This window comes from Microtus pennsylvanicus, chromosome 2, assembly GCF_037038515.1.
Source record: "Microtus pennsylvanicus isolate mMicPen1 chromosome 2, mMicPen1.hap1, whole genome shotgun sequence".
Lineage (NCBI taxonomy): Eukaryota > Metazoa > Chordata > Mammalia > Rodentia > Cricetidae > Microtus > Microtus pennsylvanicus.
In genome coordinates this window covers 54,457,498-54,466,414 of record NC_134580.1, presented here as the reverse complement: position 1 = coordinate 54,466,414, position 8,917 = coordinate 54,457,498, and the positions used below count along the sequence as shown (strand labels likewise).

The window sequence follows — 8,917 nt, the reverse complement described above, 5'->3', positions numbered from 1 at the left end:
TCTTCTTCTTCTTCTTCTTCTTCTTCTTCTTCTTCTTCTTCTCCTTCTTCCTTCCTTCCTTCCTTCCTTCCTTCCTTCCTTCCTTTCTTTCTTTCTTTCTTTCTTTCTTTCTCTCTCTTTCATTTTTTTTTGTTTTGTTTTTTAGAGACAGGGTTTCTCTGTAGCTTTGGAGCCTATCCTGGTACTAGCTTTTATAGACCAGCTGAATTTGAACTCACAGAGATCTGCCTGCCTCTGCCTTCCAGATGCTGGGATTAAAGGCGTGCGCCACCACCGCCTGGCGATAGTTGTTGAACTTTAAGAGTTCATTCTAAATAATTCTATTCTTACATAATTTTGTACTTAGTAATGTTTTAAAAGTAAATCTTCATGATACAGATGAAGCAAAGAACAAGTAAAACAATGAAAAGCGACCTTCACACATATACTCAGATACATCCAAATTATGAGAATTCTTTAGTTTTAGAAAATTGCGTCAAGGCCGATTACCCTCCAGCCATGGCCAAGTCCAAGAACCACACCACACACAACCAGTCCCGGAAATGGCACAGAAACGGCATCAAGAAATCCCAGTCACAAAGATACGACTCTCTCAAGGGGGTCAACCCCAAGTTCCTGAGGAACATGCGCTTTGCCAAGAAACTCAACAAGAAAGGCCTGAAGAAGATGCAGGCAAATAATGCAAAGGCCGTGAGTGCACGTGCGGAGGCCATCAAGGCCCTGGTGAAGCCCCAGGTGGTGAAGCCCAAGGTGCCAAAGGGCCCCAGCCGAAAACTCACCTGTCTGGCTTTAATTCCTCACCCCAAGCTTGGGAAGCAGATTAGAAGCTACAGGGCCAGGGGTCTTAGGCTCCAAAAAACAAAGCCCAAGGTTCAAGCCAAGGCAGAGGCCTCAGCTGCAGCTCAGGCTCCCAAAGGTGTCCAGGCCCCTGTGAAGGCCCCATAAAAAAGGTCTCAGTCTGCCAATGTGAAAACAGATGGACTGGTGTGAACAGCTACACAGTATTTGCAGATGTTCAGGACCTTATGCTGTTTTTACAAATAAACTTGAGGCAAGTTCTGTTAAGAAAAAGAAAATTGCGTCAAGTTACTGGAGAGAAAGCTCCTACATTCAGAGTATGCATTACTCATCCAGAGGACCCAGATTCCCAGCAGACAGATGAAACTTAAAAAGGATTTGTAAACCCAATTTCAGAGGATCCAACACCCTTGAGTACTGTACACAAGCATGTCAGCAAAACACTCATACGTATTTTTTAAAAGGAAATTGCACCAATTATCTATCTTGGTCTTCATATGTTTTATTTCCTAGAAATACAGTTTTCTACACTTACAAACTGACAATTTGGATAAGTTTTGGTGACATATATATATATATATATATATATATATATATATATATATATGTTGATTGATCATCCTAAAAATGAATTAAATACCAGAAAGAAGAACCTGTTACTGTTTCTTTCTAAAGGTAAATAAACCTGTCAATATCCAACTGCATGACTTTTACCTAAAGGAACTTCACATGGTTTACTTATGCCTCAATTAAATCTTCCTTTCAGCATTGTTTCAGTAATTAAAGCAAGTGTATACCCTCTGGGATGTGGTTGGGTAAATACTATTATTATAATTGTAATTATTAAATATATCATATTAACAATTCATATGTGAGCAAAATGTAATGCAATAAAAATTGATTTTGCCTCTTTTTGTTTTAAAATGTACAATTTAAAATTATTTGTAATGGATTCATATGAGTGTTCTTGTATTTTGTAACAACAGTATATATAAATAATACAAATACATAATTATTTTATGTTATAGGAAACCTAAGTACAGTTTTGGACCTTTTGAGGATCACATTGATTAAAAGATAAGAAATAAAAGCATCAATAGATTTTGCTCCGTGATAGTATTATAGTCACTAATTAGAGAGATGATATCAAGTTCTATCAACACAGAAGTTAAAGGCTAGAGTATCTGATGTACACATTGCTTTTCATTAGCTGTATCTCCCAACAATAATGATCAAGCTTTCACGATCCATACATTCTGAGATACACGCATACTGAGATACACATTAAAGTCACCCAAGGGAGCTAAGAGGGGTGCTGCTGCTATACCTTCAATCAGATATTTAACTTCTGAGAGCGGGGCTTTGATGAAGAAATTCAGGACCTGTAAATTTAACTAGTGCTTTAGGAGTTAAGCTTAAGAGCCAAGTTTCGTGGTATGATAGCTGGCATTTAAACAGATGTCTACGAAGTGAACTGTGCAGAAGTAAGTGTTGCTTCAGCTTATCAGAGGGAGAAATATCAATTTCACACCAGCATTTCAATATTTGATTGGAAATCATTGGCTGAGGAAGAGAGAGATGATGTAAACTGTCTAAGAGTATGGTTTACTTTTTCATATACTTCAGAAAGAATCTCTATCTTAAATTGTATGGAGAGTTATGCCAGTACTTCCAGATAATATTGAACAAAATTATCATTTTATAAGATATTTTTGTATCTTCTCTGTAAGCAATAAATATTTGTATGCATTGCTAGCAAAAATGCAAAATTATCTCCAGTGAAAATACACTTAAATTTCATGTCCATCATTCTGGGAACCATAAATCAATATGCATTTAAACACATGTTGTATTTCCCTAAGGCACATACTATTAGGAAAGCATTCTAAACCACATATGATTATAAAAAAAAACAACAGGACCTCATAGGACCTTAAATCATGAATGTGATAATATTAAGTAATAGAAATATGGAGCCAAAAGTCAAGAAAAAAAGGAGAAATCATTATTAAGTTTTAAAATTATATGAGAAAAAGTATGAATGTGGTTCAATTTTATTAAAAGTTTAAGTGGGTGTCCTTGAATGTACTTTTTTTCCTGAAAGCAAATCATTTTTGTCATTTGAATTACAAATGAAGTTTTGACAAAATTGGACTGATGGAGGCAATTATTATTGTAGTCTCAAGGCTGATAAAAATGCTTAATTTCACACTAACTTGGGAATGTACCAGCTGGTTAGTGCCACACAAGTTGGAATTTTATACCTATACTAGAATCTATATAGATGCTAATGTGAGAAGCTCTGTACTGGCATCTCCTGGGTCCTATTATTTTTGTATTAGTAACAGATGTCTTCGAGAACATTAAAATATTTGTAAAACATTTTTGAAGGAATTTCTAGAACCTATTATGTGTTGCCATGTATAAAATTAACAAATAAGGATTAATATTTACAAGGTCTGGTTTATATCACTGCTTGATGATTTTTATGTGTAGGAGTATTTTGCCTGCATGTATTATGTGTGCACCATATGTGTGCAATGCCTATGGATCCCAGCAGACAACACATGATCCTCTTTGGCTTGAATTAGCTGCCTTATGGGTGCTGGGAAACTAATCCATGTCCTCTGGAGAAACAACCAGTGTTCTTAGTGACTGAGCGATCTCTCTAGTCCCATTTACCATAATATTTAGTTGCAAATTCTTTATAAAGCCGTTTAAATTTGGGGGAAAAAAGAAGGAAAAGAAAAAAAAATACTAACATCCAACAGGCAGCCTGGTGCAGGAGGTACACCATAATGTCCTTAGGAACATCCTTAACAATGTCACAATTAGGATGGGCAGTTTCTTCCAAGCCCAAGATATGAATTCTATGATGAATTTTCATAATTAAGCAGATCTTTTGAGCACTACTGCATGAGTATTGATGTGCGTTTATAGATGATAATATAAATGGTTTCTAGGAGGTTATAACAAACACATACACATCTACAGATGTGCATTCTATTCGGATAAGTCTGGGAATAACAGAAATGTTATTTTTTGAAATTATCCACAAAGTCAATTCTAATTTTAATTTTAATATTCCATGTATATTCCATACATATTTCATATAAAATGCAAACCTGCTGCCTTGTGTGGAGAATAGTCTCTTTTTCATTAGGTAGACAAGCAGCGGGTTGACAATATGAATATGATTATGGTAAAACGCACCTGTTTGGAGTTGTCTGAATTTCAGTCTTATTTGGTTCAGTAAACTTTCAATGTCTCTCAACTAACGTAATCCCCATTTTAGTAAGAAAACAAATACTACTTTTTGCTACTTTCAGTTTCTAAAATCATCAATTTTTTTTTTTTTTACCTAAAGTTGCTTTCTCTGAAGCAATATAAAGTCTGCTTGTATCAATTCATGAAAGAAATACATTTCTATTGCTAATTCTTTAATTTGGTCATTTGTCAAATCATCCATGAAGAAAATTGCCAAAGATAAAATAAAATTTTCGAAAAGGAAACAAATAAAGAAAGGTTATTATTACTCCTTTAAAAATAATTATTTATATTTTTAATTAAATTAGAGCTACATGATTTTCTCAGCTCTTAGACTCCTCCCACCTTCCAATTACTCCTATGTCTCTTCCTGGCTTCCCCTCAATGTCATATCCTTTTATTTTTATATAAATACACACACACACACAAACAGGTAAAAACACATAAACAAAAGCATTTTCTGGGTCTCCTTTGTTGCTTAAATGAATATGTGTTATGGCTGACCGCCTGGAATTCAGTAACGAATAAGAGGGCTCTTCCCTGGGAAAAAATAATCTTTTCTCTCTAATGAATCATCAATAGCCTGTGGCTTCTCATGTGAACTTCTGGTCCACTAAGATTTCCTTCACCCTTGTTAACATAACAATTGGTTCAGTCATTGTTCATGTGTTGCCTGTTTAAACAGTTATACTGTTGAGCTTTCATGGGTGTGGATTCCCTGTCACGTCTAGAACATGTGACCTTGAATCAAACTTCCTGGTTCTCTGATTTCTACGACATTTCAGTAATCACTACTTTTGAATATGTTAGTCTCCCCACAAAGCCCTGATATTTTTGCAGCAAATTCTTTACTTCATAAAAATCTTAGTAAATATTTTTTTTCCTGAAAAGTTACACACCACTAAAATCACAGTAGCATAGTATGTGGAAAATGCAATCCCAGAAACCAGGAGATAGATTCCCTGAGTTCAATCTCAGTATGACAGGTTAACTTATATCGGTAGTTTATTTTCTCCATGAAGTGGAAAAAATAATAGATACCACACATAGTTTTTTTTTTTTTTTTTTTGTATTGTTCTGGTGTGTTTTTCAAGACGGGTTTCTCTGTGTTGCTTTGGAGCCTGTCCTGAAACTTGCTCTAGGCCAGTTTAGCCTCGAACTCACAGAGATCTGTTGCCTCAGCTTCCTGAGTGCTGGGATTAAAGATATGTGCCATCCTGGACTGAGCTCCCAAGGTCCCAATGAGGAACGGAATGAGGGAGAAGATGAGCAAGGAAGTCAGGACCACGAGGGGTGCACCCACCCACTGAGACAGTGGAGCTGATCTACTGGGAGCTCACCAAGGCCAGCTGGACTGTGACTGAAAAAGCATGGGATAAAACCGGACTCTGAACATGGCGAACAATGAGGGCTGATGAGAAGCCAAGGACAACGGCACGGGGTTTTGATCCTACTTCATGTTCTGGCTTTGTGGGAGCCTAGCGAGGTTGGATGTTCACCTTCCTAGACATGGACGGAGGGGGGAGGACCTTGGACTTTCCACAGGGCAGGGAACCCTGACTGCTCTTCAGACTGGAGAGGGAGGGGGAGAGGAGTGGGAGGAGGGGGAGAAGGGTGGGAGGAGGGGGAGGGATATGGGAGGCTGGGTGGAGGGGGAAACTTTTTTTTTCCTTTTCTCAAAAAAAAATTTGAAAAAAGGAAAAACAACAACAACAACAAAAAGATATGTGCCATCTCCACCTCCACATAGTATTTTTAAGATGAATCAGGCATTTCATCTAGAGGTCTTAGACCTGGCTGATACACAGTGAACACTCTTTAGATGAGCTCTCATGAGGACTTTTACATTTTCTCCACGACAATTTGAGCATTCCTGGCATTTCACTGTTATGATTTGATGGGTCCTAAGATCAGTCTCATGAATAGAGTATGATTATGGAAATTTTACTGTGTTTCAGGTTAGTGAATGACAGTGCTTCTTGTAGCTTTCTTGAGACTCAAGTGAAAATTTATCTTCACATTTTTCTAGTTTTAAAAATAAAACAGTGTCATATTTTTGTATAAAATATCCTGTGTTAAGCTTACAATTACAGAGACAATGTTGCTTTATGGAGTCTTGTAGTTTGTCTTTTTCCCTTGGAATAATCAGGACAAGGCATAGCTTGTTCAATAGCCTGATGCTACTACCATAGACTTTTATCAAGAGTGGCCCGTATGAAGTGATGCTCTATACATTGCCTGCTAGTGAATTACCAACAGCTGCTTAGCCTTGAGAGAATTGATGTAGCAATCCATGAAGCCACAGCTTCTTTGTTCGTCTGTTTACCTTACATAGGAAATTTAAATGCTTGAGAAATAAATGATAATTCCTATTTGAAAATATCATTTCCATTCTCTCTATTTATTTCTCATTTTTCTATACTGAAACCAGGATTAAGCAAAGTTCAATATGCTTCGAAGTACAAACTATAATAAATCTAATACATTTGCCTGAAGAAAGGCATCAGATTAATTAACAGAGTCTTACTCATTTATGTTCAGACTGGGTTAAAAATATGTATACAAAAGATTGGCCACATTAAAAAAAATATGTTCCCACACCATACTGAGAAAACATGCTGCTTTTGTATTACAGTGCTGAGGACTAAACCCCAGGCCTGTTGCCTGCCTGGGAATTGTACTACTACTGAGCAAAAGCCCCAGGCTTTTGGTTTATTGACATCCTTGTATTTTAAAGTTAGTTCCTTTAGAGCTGTGTTTAGTAAGTGCTTTCTAGGGGGAATTAGTAGTTATTCTCTGTCTGAGGACCATGTTTTTATGACTATAGTGCAGTTTAATCTTATAAGCCACTTACTGATATCTTAGAAGAAGTGTTGTGCAGAATGAAATCTACTTAATGTTCTTGTTATTTTTGCTCATTTATTTGTGAGGTAAAACATCTGTACAGTATCCAAGTAAGTTTCTGAAGCCAATATTTAAGTGACCTTCCTGTCTGAGCCTCATTGAGTGGTACTACTAATGGAGTCCACCCCTACACTGGTCTATTCTTGTATTTCATGTTTCCTAAAGTGTACCCCAAAATAGTAAATTCTAATAAGCCATATTAATACTTAATGCTACATTGCTTTCTATAAAATATCATGATTTAGTTCAATATACTATAAAGAAGACAAAAAATTTGACTTTGTATGAAAGAGCATCTGTGAATGATATAATACCTATATCAAAAGAAAACAAAATGGTGAAAAATTTGATTAGTGTCAAAAATAAAGTGGTTTTATTGAGTTTATTTAAAATGTACCTCTTTATTCTGTAATAGTAATATAATTCTGCTTCAAAAGTCTAAGTTTATAGATTGTCTTGCAGCACATTGTCATGTTAAACATTACTGTTTTAATAAGTAAAACTGTTTTCAACTAGGAGTCTTGAATACATTTAATTATTCCTAAAGAAAGTATTGAGCTAAGTTATGGTAAATTAGAAATAAACCAACATTCTTCGTTTGTTTTTTTTATTGATTTTTATTGAGCTCTACATTTTTCTCTGCTCCCCTTCCTGCCTCTCCCCTCCCCCCTTCAGCCCTCCTCCAAGTCCCCATGCTCCCAATTTACTCAGGAGATCTTGTCTTTTTCAACTTTCTACTTCCCATGTAGATCATATCTATGTAAATCTCTCTTAGTGTCAGCATTGTTGTCTAAATTCTCTGGGATTGTGATTTGTGGGCTGGTTTTCTTTGCTTTATGTTTAAAAACCACCTATGAGTGAGTACATGTGATAATTGTCTTTCTGTGTCTGGGTTACCTCACTCAAAATAATGTTTTCTAGTTCCATCCATTTGCCTACAAAATTCAAGATGTTATTTTTTTTCTGCTGTACAGTACTCCATTGTGTAAATGTACCACATTTTCCTTATCCAGTCTTCGGCTGAAGGCCCTTTAGGTTGTTTTAAGTTTCTGGCTATGGCAAACAATGCTGCTATGAACATCGTTGAGCACATGTCTTGGTAACAAAGCAAACATCCACAGATATAAAAAAAATTAGAATAACCACCTGTATGTTATTGGATCACCATGGAGAAATGTGAGACTTTAACAACAATACTACCCCCAGAATGCCTAAAAACTCATGGAAACTGAACAGTCAACTACTAAATCACCCCTGGGTCACGGAAGAAATAAACAAAGAAATTAAAGTCTTCCTTAAATTAAATGAAAATGAAGGCACAGAATATCCAAATTTATGGGACACTATGAAATCAGTGCTAAGAGGAAAGTTCATAGCACTAAGTGCCCACATAAAGAAAACCTGTAAAAGCTCACATTAATGACTTAACAGCACAGCTGAAAGCTCTAGAAAAAAAAAGAAGTAGACTCACCCAGGAGGAGTAGAAATTATCAAATTGAGGGCTGAAATCAATAAAACAAAACACAGAAAACAATATAAAGAATCAATGAAACAAAGAGCTGGTTCGCTGAGAAAATCAACGAGATTGACAATGCCTTATCCAAACTAATCAAAAGGCAGAGAGAGAACATCCACATTAACAAAATCAAAAGTGAAAAGGAGGACATAACAATAGACACTGAGGAAATTCAGAGAATCATTAGGTCATACTACAAAAACCTGTACTCCACAAAATTGGAAAATGTAAAAAAAATGGATACTTTTTTAGATAGATACCATATATCAAAATTAAATTAAGACCAGGTGAGCAATTTAAATAGATCTATAAGCCAAAAGAAGATAGCAGCTGTCATCAGAAACCTCCCAACCAAAAAAGGCCCAGAGCCGAATAGCTTTTGTGCAGAATTCTGCCAGAACTGTCTGCCAGAACTGTCACGAAGAGCTAAGA

General features: G+C 36.1%; 1 pseudogene; it reads left to right on the top strand.

The window, feature by feature from the left end:
• Positions 1-498: 498 nt before the first annotated feature.
• Positions 499-945, top strand: LOC142844818 (large ribosomal subunit protein eL29 pseudogene; annotated as a pseudogene).
• Positions 946-8,917: the final 7,972 nt, after the last annotated feature.